Genomic DNA, 15,549 nt, shown 5'->3' with positions numbered 1-15,549 from the left:
AAGAACAGATGGTCGTAGATGTGTGGTGTTATTTCTGAGGCCTCTGTTTTGTTCCATTGGTCTATATCTCTGTTTTGGTACCAGTACCATGCTGTTTTGGTTACTGTAGCCTTTCGTCTAAGTAAGGACACTTGTTTGCACTTTCTGTAATTTGGATAGCACGATAAGGCAGTTCTACGAAGGAATTTTGCATTTCTCACAAGACACTTTATATATCTGTAAGTCACAGGGTTCCCCCAAACCCTCCACCCAGCACAGGGAATTTGAAATATAGAAAGAAACTAAAGAAGGTGAACCAGACTCAATTCAAGTGAATTTCAGTTCTGGGTTTCTGCTATACACGCTTTAATGGTGATTTTTAACCATTATTTATAAGTTCTTGATAGTTCTGAGGTCTAGTCAAACCTTCCACAGCATTTAACCACAAGATATATTTAAGTTAGATGTAAAAAACAGAAATCTAACTTGAGACCAACTTTATATAAGACTAATTGAAAGGTTGATTGTAGATGAAAAATTCATAAACATTTAGTGATAGCTATAGATTTCATTTCAACATAAAACAATGGCAAAATTATAATTCTGTCTAATTTACATTAATTTATAAGAACGTTTTGAAAGTTGCAAACAATATCTAGAAAAAGTGATTGTCCCAAAGTTCAGATCCTTCAGTATTAGATACATTGTTTTCCTGTACTAGTGCAGGAAAAAAACCAAAAGCCATTCATTTCCTGCTGTGACTTGTCCTTCAGAAGGTGGGATAGTTGCATGGAATATGACTCATTTCCTTCACAAACTAGAAGTTGCCATTCTAACGAGAAATGGCAATGTGGAAAGCAAATTAGTAAATATTTAAGTATCAGTCCTAGGAAATGGGGCCTGTCCATTAATTTGGACAGTGCTGTGAATATTTGAGTTACTCATTTTGAAATATACATTGAATTAGATATGGTTAATGTTCCAGTTGTTAAAAAACAGATCAAGGTGTCTTAACCTGACACATTTCCTTTCCGTGAGTTTTAAAAAAGAACCTGAGATCATTTTACTGGGACTATTATGAAAGTAATTTGTTTATATGATGACTCTGTTCATGAACCTAATAAGCTTGCTTTCTTGGTCATTCTTTAGAGAAGATTTTTATTTGATTGTTGAATCATAAAGAGACAGGACTCTTGCATTCCAGCTTCATCCTCTGGCTTTTCCATGATTTTTCTTTGTTCCTCAGACTCTTCATACATAAAAGAAATATATCAGCCGTGGCTCTGAGGTGCAAAAATAAATACAATTGTCAATATTTAAATTGTAAAACTCTAGTAGATTATTCTTATTTTAATTAAAGGAGAAAAATAGACCCAAAATGATTTTAGGAGCTGATTCGGATACATTTTCAGGCAGTTTAGAATTTAAATTCATGGTTCTTTTCTACTGAATTTATTGGATAATAATTTATGCATATACAGATAAATTTGGTGCACTTTAAAATCTGCTTCAAATATCTTGTGTTAAGATCTTGTTCTTCCTGAATTAGAGGTCCACAGGCCTATTTTGGCCTACAGAAATGTTTTGTTTGCTCATAGAAAGTGTTGATTTTTCTTTTAAGTCATCAACCTATAAAAACACAGATTTCACATAAAAAAATGGATTTCCAATTACTCTTAAAGAATCAGAAGATCCAGCAATGTCGGGTCTTTATCTCTACATAGCAACTGCTGCTAGCACTGAATAACTTTCCCCTTTCAATGGTGCGTGTGCCTCAGCACCAACGGTCTCTGGGATGAGACCCCAGTACTACAAATCAAGGTTTTCTCTGTTGGCCTAGATGAGAACATTCTGACATTGAGAATAAACAGTTTAAGCACCATTATTAAGTGGTATTTGAATTCAGAGATTAGATACACGAACAAAACCTAGGGTACTGCTACCTTGAACTTCTTTTAGTAAGAAGCAAGTTCTTCTGACTTTCCTCTACTTTCTTTTAAGTTTGTCCAAAAGTGCATTTGCAAAGGGATTACAAAGACCATGGTAGAACCAGCTCACCCCTCCCTAACACACACATCACATGCTTATTCCACCAGCTCCTCTAATTAAAGGCCTCGCACAGCTCATACAACTCCCAAAGCCAATTAAACAATGCTCACCCTTGTACCTCACAGTAGATTGGGGAGTAGTTTGGAAAACGCCGTGATTGATATGAAAAGTAGTAACGAATTTTTAAGCACTTTTAGCACTGTTGTTACTCTATGAGGCACAAGCTTTCAACACAGTGGCCTTTTATCTTCTGCGCTTTTGGAGTGTGAGAACACCATGGAAGCTACATGCACCACAGCCTTTCTGTGGGCTGGGAATCAAGGCCCGGAGAAGGGGGTGGGCAGCTGGGGAGTGACAGTGCAGGGAGGGGGAGTTGGCAGCTGTCAAATGAATAGCATTTCCCTCTTCCATTATCCTGCTGTCCAAGTGCTCCATCTATTCATATTCATGGTTTCCATCAGTGTGCATAGCACCACGGCCAGCTTCCTTTTCACATTTCATTTTCTTGTCTTTCTTGGAGTTTCATTTTGATTTACTAAAAATCAGTGGACTGCTTCTAAACAAGGATCAGCTAGTAGAAACTGGAGCTAGTTGGTAGAGAATCTACTGGGAGGAATTTATTTACATACAAGAAGTTAAAGCCAAATATATGTGGTAAGTTAACTTTTTGTTCATCCATCGTTAATTTCATTAATTTCCTACTAATCTAGTGATTAATTCCCCATGTAGGAAGACTATATTCACATTGCTAAGAGAAAGAAATAAGGAAAACATTTTATATTTTAATTACAAAGTAATGTGTATTTAATTTAGAATATATAAAACTACAAAAATTTAGGAAAGTACAGAAAAGAAATTAAAATCACCCGAACCTAGACGTAATTGTTATTAAGTTGTGAGTTTATTTCTTTACAGTCAAATATGTATTATATTTTTTAGGAAATTGTGATAATTCTAGAAATTATTCTTCATTGTCTGCTTATATGTGTATAATACTAAATCATAAATATTTTAATATCTTTAAATATTTTATTAAAGCTTTTCACACGTCTATATAGAATTCCATAATATGGATACTCCATGATTTTTGGGAAGTTAGGTTTTTCTGAATTTAAATAATAAACAATGTTGTAATAAAGACATTCACAAGCTTTCACATCCAAGCTTTGTGCAAATCCATGATTTTTCTTAGGAAAATTTCCCAGAAGTGATTTGTGAGTCAAAAGATAGTTGGCCTTTAAAGTGACCTCCACAAAGGTGGTAGGAATTGAACCTTTCTGATGTATGACAGCCTCAAACAGGGAGCTTTTCTAAGCATATCTTTCTGGGAAGCTACTCAGAATATTCTTTGACTGCTTTTGTCTAGATATTTTTACTCCACGAAGAAGACTAATCACTTGCTGGAGTTTCTTGGAATATAGGAAGAGGAGAGTGGAATGCTGCCAACTTTGAAAATGTTTGGGAAAAGTGTGGGCCATATTAACCATCGTTTTAATTAACATTTGTTTTAGATCATGAATGGAAAACCAACTCTTCTGGAGGAAAACATAAATGTCTGCTGGGGAACATGTATTTGCTTTGGGAACCCTTGGGACCAAGAAAATAAAATGCTTAATAACAACAGCATAATGAGGCCGCAGGAGTGCTGAAAGCATTAATTAATGAACAATTTTAAAGTTCTTCAGAAGCCTAGGGAGAGTTTAGAGTGGATGGATTCCTTTACTGACAAAGACTAATATGTTGTACTGCTTGGGATGACTTGATTAAACCAGAGCTAAATTTTAAAACACACCTAATTACAGTTTCCCTATTATAAATGGAATGTCTCATATTTATTGGAGTCCTATTATTGTATTGAGATGAACCACAGTTAACCACATCCAGATTTTTTAATATTTAGGCTCTAGAACTAAACTTTTACATGTACCTGGAGAAGTTTAGAAGTTGATATTGTACTGTCCTTATATATAACGTCCCAATTTGCAACAAAACAGCCATAGGAAGGCAGGCCCTGAACTGACCAAAGAACCTGAGGCTGTGATCAGAAGAATGCATGCTATGTAAATAGATCACGTTTGGGCAAGTGCTTCCTATTGTTGTCCAATGAAACTTAACATTTTCAGTGGTCCTTCTGAGTTTAACAGATTTCTTACTCCTGGCAGTAAAACCAGACTTTGCTACAGTGGTTTCCTTGACAAATTTAATCTCCACTTGTTCCTGCAGTAGGATTAAACATGTAAACACAACATGAGTTAATTGTGAAAATGGACACTGATGTGACAACTCAGTTGGAAAACTTGCTGTATTTTGTCATAAAAGTAATGAGAGTTTTTTTGCTTGTTTTTAGTGATATTGCTTAGAGAACCTTTAAACTGATATAGCATAGAGAGAGAACGCTTCTACGTGCCTTAGAAGGGAATCTATGCTAATTATAATAATACGCTCCCAGCATGATTGTTTTGTAAGAGATGTTGTCCTGGTGATATGCTGGGAACTGTACTTACTGTTCCTTCAGGATAGGAGATGTCCCTTGAGAGGAGAAGGGAGTTCTGGGTCTTTCTTTTGTGTGTTACAGTAAAGGGAACTCTTGAAGCTTTATATTTCTAAACTGAATATCCAGGATTACTCTTTCTGGATAGTTCTCTTGCCTGGATATCAAACTCAATAAAGCACTTAATACTCTCAATACTGGTAATATCTGAAGTTAGTCCAGTAATTCAGAAACAGGAAGTTTGAACCCATTTAGACTTTAATACACTAACCAACAGTCGTTTCCCTCAATTTCATTCATCCCTGAATTTCATACATTCGTGGATTCATTACTTCATTCATTTATTTACACATAGCCTGAATTGAGTGTCTGAGTGTCTGAATTGAGTTCAGCAGTCCCTTGGGGTCATCAGGATGGGTTCCTTGTCTTCAAGGAGCTCCCAGACTAGTGGAACAGGCATGGGAAAACTAATACAGTGTGGCATGAGCTATGGTGGAAATCTCCCCCAGGTATGCAGGAACAGGGATGGAGTAGCTAACCCTGCCTCACAGTCCCTCCTGACTTCCTCAGCTCAGTTCATTTTATTTATTTATTTATTTACTTATCTACTTATTTATTTATTTTGGAGACAGGGTCTCACTCTGTCAGCAGACTGGAGTGTGGTGGTACAATTATGGCTCACTGCAGCCTTGACTTCCAGGGCTCAGGCGATCCTTCTGCCTCAGCCTCCCGAATAACTGGGACTGTAGGAGTATGCCACTGTGCCCAGCTAAGTTTTAAAAATCACTTGTAGAGACAAGGTCTCACCAGGTTGCCCAGGCTGGTCTCAAAGTCCTGGGCTCAAGTGATCCTCCCACCTCAGCCTCCCAAAGTGCTGGAATTACACTGTGAGCCACCTTGCCTGGCCCATTTTATTTTAATATATAGCTGTTTTACCCGAGAACCTTGCCACTCCGATTGTGTCCCACAGACTAGCAGCATCAGCATTACCAGCAGTTCATTAGAAATGCATCACCTCAACCAGACCTGTTGAATCATAATTTGCATTTTAACAAGATCTTCAGGATCCAAAATTTGTCACATGATCACAACTCTTATGTGGAATACAGGGAGAGGTGGCACTGTTACAAATGTATGTTCTTAGCTGGGCATAGTGGCTCACGCCTGTAATCCCAGCACTTAGGGAGGCTGAGGCGGGTGGATCACGAGGTCAGGAGTTCGAGACCAGCCTGGCCAATATGGTGAAACCCTGTCTCTACTAAAAATGCAAAAAGTAGCCAGGTGTGGTGGTGCGTGCCTGTAGTCCCAGCTACTCGGGAGGCTGAGGCAGGAGAATCACTTAAACCCGGGAGGCAGAGGTTGCAGCGAGCCGAGATCACGCCACTGCGCTCCAGCCTGGGTGACAGAGCAAGATTCTGTCTCAAAAACCAAAACAAAACCAAAAAACCCAAATGTATGTTCTTACGTACATTGAGCAGAGTGAGCCCACTTTTGATCAATGTGTACTGGAATGATTTAGTAATAATAGCTTCCTGTATTATGTGTCTATTGCTTGCCAAGTGTAGCTGCTAAGTAGTTTAGTATATGATCTTACTCATTTCCTTCTACAGCCTGTAAGATAGGAATACTTATCCCCATTTTGCACACTAGAAAACAGACGTTCATAGAAGTTAAGGGATATGTCCAGGCCACGCAGCAAATAATAGCTGAACCAGAATGTAAATGAAGGATTGCTTTGTTCCAAAGCTTTGTGCTTTCCCCTGCAGTACACACACAGACTCCCAAATATTGGAGACATATCCCTGAAAGTGTGCTTCATACTTAGTTTCTTTTTATCTGTCAGTTTCATGACAGAAAGTTAGTACATTAAACCCAAATAGCTCTAAAACTGGAGTTAATTACCTTCTGCTGCAGATGCAATTAGTAATTGCTTTAAACCTGCTAGCATGCCTGGCAGCTATCTGTTCCCAGATGCAATTTTGGTAAATGGTTAAATCCTATTGGTCTGCTAATTTGTGGTGTTAGATATTAGATGAATTTCATTTCTGAAAACCTTTAGGTAGACCTCACCTTGGGAGTCATTTGGGCTGCATTTGGCTGGCAGACTACCTGTTTGATACCTAGGCCTATTTCTTTGCTGTGGAATACATTTTGCTCAGGGAATGCTTGGTGAATCCATTCTTTAGTGTTTAAAAAATCTTTATTCTTAGGGTTTATTTTTCTGGTCAAGTTTTTTCTATTTAATCTTTCCTATTCAATTAAAGGAAAAGTGTGACATTTTATGATCATTATAATGGTGTGAACCTTATGTGGATATATGAAGAAACAGTTAATATCTTCTGTAATTCCCCCTTCATTTTTACCCCACAGTGGGAACCAGCATCCACAAACTGGCTCATATTTTTCCACAGCTTTGTCCTTCCTCATACAAACAGGCACAAACAGCTATGTGCATCTACCCTGCAATTTGCTCTTAAGATGTCATGGACGTCCCTCTCCACTCTCAAATCTCATTTGCAAAATTCTTTGTTCTTCGCTACGAGGATTCTCAATTTGAGCAAGGAAGTAAGTAAACTACTTTCCATTTAGGTATCTCAGACAGGACTTTAAAAGAGATATGCCTATAAAATTAGTGATATCAAATAAAGGTGCTTAGAACATAGGCAAATGCCTATATTGATTTTGTTGTTGTTGTTGAGACGAAATCTCGCTCTGTCACCGAGGCTGGAGTGCAGTGGTGCGATCTCGGCTCACCGCAAGCTCCGCCTCCCCGGTTCACGCCATTCTCCTGCCTCAGCCTCCCGAGTGGCTGGGACTACAGGTGCCCAACACAACGCCCGGCTAGTTTTTTGTATTTTTAGTAGAGACGGGGTTTCACCATGTTAGCCAGGATGGTCTCGATCTTCTGACCTTGTGATCCACCCACTTTGGCCTCCCAAAGTTCTGGGATTACAGGCGTGAGCCACCGCGCCCGGCCGCCTATATTGATTTTTAAGGAATTATCTTTCTAATTTAGAATATGGAAAAAGGATGGTTGATACTGATATATATCTTCTTGTAATCTCTAAAAATAAACAGTTTGACCATTTTTTGGACAGAAAATAGACTTATTGTGCCCAATTCAATGTGGGCCCCAAAATACTGTAACAGTACACTGCATATTCATTTCTCCTTGTTGGTTGCTGTGCTCTCTTGCACAACTTCAAAGCCTCCCATCATCTGTGAAGAAAACTTTTTTTCCCTTAGTAAATAGCATGAATACACTTCATTTTTCTATTTTTCTAACCTTCTGGCTTATGTGGAACTGGTGCCAAATTCCTCATCATGAAGGCATCTAATTTATATTTTGACAACAGTGATAGCTTCAGATGAACAGTTGTAAATAATATGTCTTCTTCTTTTTAGTTTTGGATTGCATATTAATTTTATCCAAACTACATAATTATCGCATCCTTCTGAAGAAATAGTATATACAAAGGAGGATTTTTTAAAGTATAAGACACTAGGACCATTTGTTGGAATTATTATCACTATTATTATCATCTTCCTCTGTCCTAGTATCCTTTGTTTTCTGAATTAAAAAAAAAATGGTTGTATGATGTGCTATCTAGGGCTTTGATAAATACTCTTATTATTCTGGTAGGTGTCATTGTTGTTACATTTCTCCTTCGAATTTGCTTTTCTGGGCTTTCCTCAGACCCTCTCTTAAGCTACCCATTGTGCCTACAGCATCGATGGCATTTATTATGTTAGAAATGATTCTAGTTTCACATGGCTACATTTTATTGGTGCTAAAAGCATCAGGGTCCAGTATAAAGAGCACTGGAGTGAGAGTCAAGAAACCTAATTTGGTGGGCTTTGGAGCTATTTTGCTGTAGGACCTTATGGCAAGTTATGGAGCCTATCTAGACCTCCTCTCCCACTCCTTACTCCCAACCCCTGAGCCACCCTAGCTTCCTCCCCAAGAGACCAGGTGCTATCACACTACATGTCTTTGCACATGCTCTTTCCACTGCTTCAAATGCCCTTTCTTGTCTCCTACCAGACAAATTCCTACTCATCTTTAAATAGCCCACATTCAAATCTCATCTCCTATGGGAAACTCTTCTTGGTTCCCTCTCTTAAACACTATTAGTTGCTTCTTAATCTGCAAGGAATCTCATAATTCCACAAACACACATAATAATACTTTTAATATTTTATTGCAGGTGTGTGTGTGTGTCTGTATCTAAATCTCTCTCACTAAACCGTGAGCACCTTTAGGACAAGGACTGTGTCTCATTCATCTTTGTCTCCTCAGGGTCTAGAACTTCGCCTGATACATGGTCCTCTATCCCTGTTGGCTCACTGAAGCCATGAGCCTTAGTTTACCCATCTGTAGTAGGGGGATTGGACCATATGCTGTTAAAGTAATGCTATGGAATTCTATGTTTTTACAGAGACCTTGAACAAGAGGCCCAGCCAGGTGATGCTTTGTGTGTGCAATGCAGAGGGGAAGTGTGTTGATGGATTGAAATTTGGCTGCATCACCATTTCACAATGGTGGGCAACAGAGGCACATTGGCTCTTTTGAACTTTAAGTAGCTGTCCTCATATCTTGTTTCACCATCTTAAAGAACATTTACTATATATACGAATGAATCCATAAACAATATAAAGTCAAGTTTAATAGTTGTTTTCTTTTTTAGCTTACATGACTGTTTTAGAGACACATTTGTATTGATAACATAAGAAGTTAGTTTGTGTATTCTTGTATACGTGGACCTTACTTGGCATATGATAATGAGCCTTCGTGCCCTGTTGGACCAAAAAAAAAATTATGTCCTTATTTGGTGTGATGTTTCCCTCTAGGGGCCTGTTTCCAGCCAGGAAAATTTGTGCTTCTACTTGTAACTCCAGTGCTGTGCAAGCTACCTCCAACCCCCGTCCCACCCACATACATGGTTAGCCTTTATCTTCTGATTAGGGAAATGTATGCCTCACCACCTCCATCACAGGCAGCATTATATACCAGCAACATAGCCTTTCTCTCTTTCCATGGTGAGAGAAATTAGCTTAGTGAATTTTTGGAAAATTTCAAGGCAAGTGTGGCTTGAGCTCAAGATGAAGGAGTTAACCCCCACTGTACTTGTTTTTGATTGAAGTCTATTTTACTGCTTTTTAAGAGTGAGAGCTCAGGATTAGCAGCTGCTGAGTATAAGTCTTAAGGTCTGACAGAAGCCTTTGCAGGGGCACCTGCTGCTTTCAGGACTGCCTGGGACTAAGGGAATCCCCCACACAAAAGGCTTCTGTTGGATTTCTATGCATAGTTGAGAATGCTTAAATGACAAGGGAAGAAAACCACAAGTGAAAGAGAAAGATGGACTAGTAGAAGTAAATGGAAATACTGTTGACAAAAGGCTATGCCAGTGCAAAAAGTGAGTATGAAGCACCAGAGAAAAGCTGGAAAGCAAACCCAAAATGGCTAGGAAGAAGACCTGGCGGCAGTATTCACATTTTCTAAAACTACAGTAGGAGCCATAATTATCTAAAATCCCCACTAGATATATCACTTGAAACATCTTGTCTCACTCTTTTAGTCTATGTAAGTTACCAGTCCTTCCGGAATAAGTAGGAACAATTTTGAGCCCCTGGCATGGAATGGTATAGCCCTATGCCAGTCAATTTGCCAGCCCTGGCATGACATAAGTGAGCACAGGCAGCCTTGAAATGTGTACATTATGTAAGCTGCACTGTCTCCTTTCTGTGCTGACCACATTCCATAGTGTTCTGGATAAGCAAAGGGGCATCCTGTTTGGTTGTCAGTGCTACTTGATGGGTATGCCATGACCCCTTTGGAGATGTGACACCAGGCAGGGCGCAGTGGTTCACACCTGTAATCCCAGCACTTTGGGAGGCAGAGACGGGTGGACTACCTAAGGTCAGGAGTTAGAGACCAGCCTGGCCAACATGATGAAACCCCATCTCTACTAAAAATACAAAAGAGCCGAGTGTGGTGGCGCTTGCCTGTAGTCCCAGCTACTCTGAGGCAGGAGAATTGTTTGAACCCGGGAGGCAGAGGCTGCAGTGAGCCAAGATTGCACCACTGCACTCCAGCCTGGGCAACAGAGTGAGACACCATCTCAAAAATAAATAAATAAATAAATATAAATAAATGAAAAAGAGAGATGTGATACCAATCTTGGATCTCTGTGTAAAACATTATGTTTGCAGTGTACCTTGATATCCACTGGGTTGAATGTTGTGCTGAGTTAGGTGATATGGTTGGAGTTCTGAGTCACCCCTACCCTTACTGCTACTACAGCAGCTATCACAATGTTAGAGCTAAATGCAGGAAAGTCTCTCTTTATTCTGCCTGATGCTCTCCCTCCTCTGCCTCCCATGGATACAACATAATAGGAAACCAGTTAGTTGTTTGCAGACCTCCAGCTGCAGGGGAAACACAGAGCAGAATGTGGTAGGGCAGGTGTGAGACTGAAACAGCAGATAAATAAACATCATGATGGTCACCTGACTCAAGGGGAGCCAGTCTGCATACTGGCAGACCTAGGGACTGGCCTGCCTTGAAAATCTCTGTCCATTCAGGGACAGATTGGCCCAATAGGTTATTTCTCTCAGAAGTTTGGTTTTGGAAGTAAAGATTATCAGAGAGTCGGAAGTGAAATCTACAAGGATGCACATAAAAGACCATGAGCAAGACCAAGAAAAGGCAGAAGCCACGATGATATCATAGCAGAATCAATAAGCAGAGAAGAGACCATAGCATCAGGGTGAGAAAGATGTACATGAAGAATCTATATAAATAGTTGAGTCATTTTAATGGCATACACAAAAGTGAAAAGTCTTTGAACTCTTGCTTCTAAGGGTCAGGTGGCCAAGCAGCCCCTAAGGAGCAGTTTAGCGTGGAAAGCTACTAGATAAGCTGGAAAGGACATAATGAACCCAAATGCACCTATTTAGTTTATTACTCGTGGTACATCAGACAGCATGAGCATTATGTCTGCATCATCAGTTCTCCCTGGCCCCACCAGGTCTCATGGAGGTGATGAGGATGTGAGCCTAGGTGGATACCCTGCACATAGGGATCTGTTTCACAGCTAAGCAACACTGAGCTTTAGAAAACCCCAGTTTTATAAGGAGACATGCCTATCCTCCCCTCCAGAGACAGACGATTCCAGGGTAATAAAGTTTATTACCCTGGAATGTAAACAGATCTCTGGGCAGGGGATGTTCTCTGTCTTTACTATGCTGATCAGGAAACAAATGTGCCTTCTGATCTGCAGGGGAACACTGTCTCTAGTTTCCTAGGCTGTTTGCTATGGAAATATCCCAGAAAATATAGTCTGGCATGACTTATAGAAACATTGAGAATTGCCTCCCAACACTAAGAATTATTTATTTATTTATTTGTTTATTTTGAGACAGAATCTTGCTGTGTTGCCCAGGCTGGAGTGCAGTGGTGAGACCTTGGCTCACTGCAACCTTCACCTCCCGGGTTCAAGTGATTCCTCAGCCTCCTGAGTAGCTGGAATTACAGACATGTGACATCACACCCAGCTAATGTTTGTATTTTTAGTAGAGATGAGATTTCACCATGTTGTCCAGGCTGATCTTGAACCCCTGGCCTCAAGTGATCCACCTGCCTCAGCCTCCCAAAGTACTGGCATTACAAGCGTGCGCCACTGCGCCCGGCCCCAACACTAAGCATTCTTAAGCTGCCTTGAGTCTTTTTCCAGTTTATACATGGCCAAGTCCTGTTTTAACTCATATTTAGATTCATATGAACCTCATATTTTCTTTATTGCCATTAAATTCTTAAAGCACCACTTCTCCCCAGAGTCACACTAACCTGGGTGGGTTTCTGCTCCTCATCTCTAGAAGACCAGAACTAACTAACATAAAGCTGGAAAATTAGAATGTAATCAGAAAGCAGGCCATTGAATGCCAGGTGAAAGTTTTAATCGAATATGAAACCCTGACACTTGGATGCCACAGGACTAACTTTAGTTAGGCTTGATCCACTTATGCCTCCGTTCATTTGGGATATGATTACTCAAGACACAGGAAGTTATTTCTATTCATTGCTCCATAATGCTTTTAAGGATGCTTCGAATTTGAGCCAGAGGCAGAAGTGATTAATTTTCTATCCTATTAATCGTTTGGATTTCTTGTTCCAGATCTTCTTCTTAAAAGCCTTAATACATTTCATCAAATGAAACTTCAGTGCTTAGAAAAGATAGGTATTGGCTTACAGGTTTACACACAGGTCCTCTCACTTAGCGGTCCTCCTGCATTGGAAGTTCTTCATACTCTTTGACTTGCTTCTAATACTGCCACCCTGAATCCCTCTAATCTCTGTGCACAAGTATCTTCATCAAAGAGGCATTCCTGGGTCTACCATCGAAACTAGCTCTTGCCCATTGTCCTGTCTTGTGGCATTTGCTCTTTTCATTCTTGGCACACAGCACAATTTGTAATTGTATGTCATGTATGTGTGTTTAATGACTTCTCCCCCACCAGACTGTAAGCTCCATTAAGAGAAGAGTTATATCTTTTGTTCATTACAGAAAACCCAGCCTAGTGTACCAAGTGCTCAAGAAATACTGATTGAACAAATTATAGATTTTTGACTCTCTTTTGTAAAAAGTCTTGAATATTTCAGCTCAGTGAGTTTGCACTTATGTGGTTAGCAATAGTGTTGATGAGTTTTATACATACAGGACTTACCATTATTAGATAGTGTTTTGTTTCTGCCATTTTTTTCCTATTACAAAAGGAATATACTCTCAATGCCTTTAACTCAATAAACAGAAGAGAACAAGGGGGAAAAAACCAATATCATGTTAATTCTGCTGTTGACATTTTGTAGAACTGTGTTTTAAAGAAGAGTAATTTTCCATGAGGGTAGAGTGGAGAGGGAAGAGAATGTAGGATGTAAAATCAGTTTGAGATGGTCCACACAAAAGTCGATATGAAAGTGGGATGTAAAGCAGGAGCCACTGGAGTGCAGAGAAAGGGGTTAATATTGGAGACATTCCAGAGACAGAATCAGTGGGATTTGCCCAAGGCAATGCTGACATTTGGGGCTTTGTGATTGGGAGACGGATGTAGCTCTTAACAGAAATAGTGGTGTTGGAGAGGCCTTGAGACCTGGAAAGGAAATAGGCTTTAGAGCCAGCAGAGGTGGGTTTCAGTTCTGGTTCTGCAAGCAAGTCACCTAACCTCAGTGAACCCATTTCCTTCCTCTGTGAAATGAGCTCCACAGTCCCTACCTTGCCAGGTTGTTGTTGGGTAAGTTACTTAACCTTTCTCAGCTTCTTTATCTGTTAAGATAGGAATAATAACAGTACTTACCTCATGGGTTGTTTCGAGGATTAAATGAATTAATATTGTAGAATAAGTGATATATAGAAGTATTTGCTATGATACTTGTTGTTATTGATACATTATCAATATATGGACTGGATGCCCTTGAGACATCCAGCTGAAACTATCCACCTGCCCACGGAAAATACTTGTCTCAAACTTGGATCCATGGTCTGTTTAAAACTGGCAAGGCCAATTTTCCAGGGTGGTTCATGTGTTGTCAGAGTTAAAGGCTGGGAGTCAAGTTTCCATTAACTGAGAGACAATGGTCACTGTACTACATGTCCCAGAGTCCCCTTCTAAAGTGGGTACCTCAACCTGACTGTGTGGATGTAGTTTACTAGCTGGTACCCTGGTGAGCCCATGCCTGGGTTTGATTGCCTACAGAAAAAGCCTGAGGATGCATGGAATGCTGAGTTCTCAGGGCAGGGCAGAGGAGGCCGGGGGTAGGGGGGGTGATTTGTGCAAGCACCAAACCCACAGGGCAGGTGCAAGGCTCAGGAGGTGGGCAGACATGAAATGCACAGGAACAAGCAAACAGAAGGGAATTAGCCTGGGACCGCTACTCATGAAGGCTTTATGGTGGCTCTTTAATGAGGATAGGTTAAAGTGACTGCAAGGTTGAAGGCTAACAAAATATTTTCAAATTCTTTATGCTTTTTATTTAAAGTAAAAATAAATGTAAAATAATGCACTTCAGTTTGCTGTCTTCTTACTGCCTCCCACTCATCAGTTTTGCATAGTGAGAAATGTTCACTTGCCATGGCTTCTTGCCCCCGCCTGAGTTTTTTGTTTTGTTTTTAGCATAGGTCCATTATAACTGAAAGCAAAGAGTCCACCTTCTCAACCCCTACCTGGCAAACAGGGGGCTGCTGTGGAAATGCTGGGAGACCTTGTTAGATCAGGGCCTTCTGTGATGGCTGTTTATTAGCTCTTCCCACTTTTCTCTGAATTAATGAGATCCTCTGAATGGGAGCCCTTAGAAAGACTCCTGATCACTTCTATTTTCAACTCACCCTTAGCTCCAGACAACTGTGAGAGGACCTGCATTTTCAGAAGAGCATACATTATGAAATGCAGGTAACAATTCTCACTTGGGGCATCCCTGCCCCTCAAAGATGCAGGAAGAACTTGGCCTGAACCCCAATGCTTGGCATCATAAACTCGGTATGGGCCCTCACCCTGCCGTGGTACTCCTTAGTTGCTCTGTCACCTGGACTCAAAGCCTTATTTCCTACAAGAAATCCAGTAGAAAGCAGCATTTTCCAGAATCTGTAGCTGTTTTGAAGATTTCATTCATGAAGGGTGAGCAGCAGCAAATGGACCACTCAGCTGTGACCCACCCTCTGCCATTTCCCCCTGTGTCGCTTCACATTCTATTAATGCCAGCTCTCTTTGCACCCTCCTGCTGTACATGGGACCAGGTCTTTTAGGATTTTCTGAGGCCTTAGGTCCTCTTCTGCCCACGAGCATACCAAACATATCAATGTGCACCCACACCTCACATTAAATATAGTTTTTGCAGCAAGCGATGAAAAGCACCTTTATAATTGGGCTTTTGAAATCATTTGACTGTAAGTATGTCATTCAATTTATGATTGGCTCTGTTTTCTCGGGAGCTATGCAGTCAAGAATTCTTAAAAAGGAAGACAGCTTAAGTTACC

At 40.2% G+C, this 15,549-nt stretch overlaps 1 protein-coding gene across 6 annotated transcripts in view; it reads left to right on the top strand.

Moving 5' to 3' along the window:
* The window catches only part of MOB3B (MOB kinase activator 3B), a 211,298-nt gene that overhangs the window by 30,061 nt on the left and 165,688 nt on the right, over positions 1–15,549 (top strand). The window contains exon 1 of one of the 6 annotated variants that reach the window (XM_017949803.3): positions 34–2,682. The exons of 4 other annotated variants lie outside the window; for them this stretch is intronic. The gene's annotated coding sequence lies outside the window, so the exon portion shown is untranslated. Of the gene's footprint in view, positions 1–33; positions 2,683–12,159; positions 13,811–15,549 lie in introns of those variants that run through there. One more of the 6 variants, XM_031654295.1, reaches the window with a different exon arrangement.

This window comes from Papio anubis, chromosome 13, assembly GCF_008728515.1.
Source record: "Papio anubis isolate 15944 chromosome 13, Panubis1.0, whole genome shotgun sequence".
NCBI lineage: Eukaryota > Metazoa > Chordata > Mammalia > Primates > Cercopithecidae > Papio > Papio anubis.
Note: the sequence above shows the minus strand (reverse complement) of the source record. Positions and strands in the feature narration are given on the sequence as shown.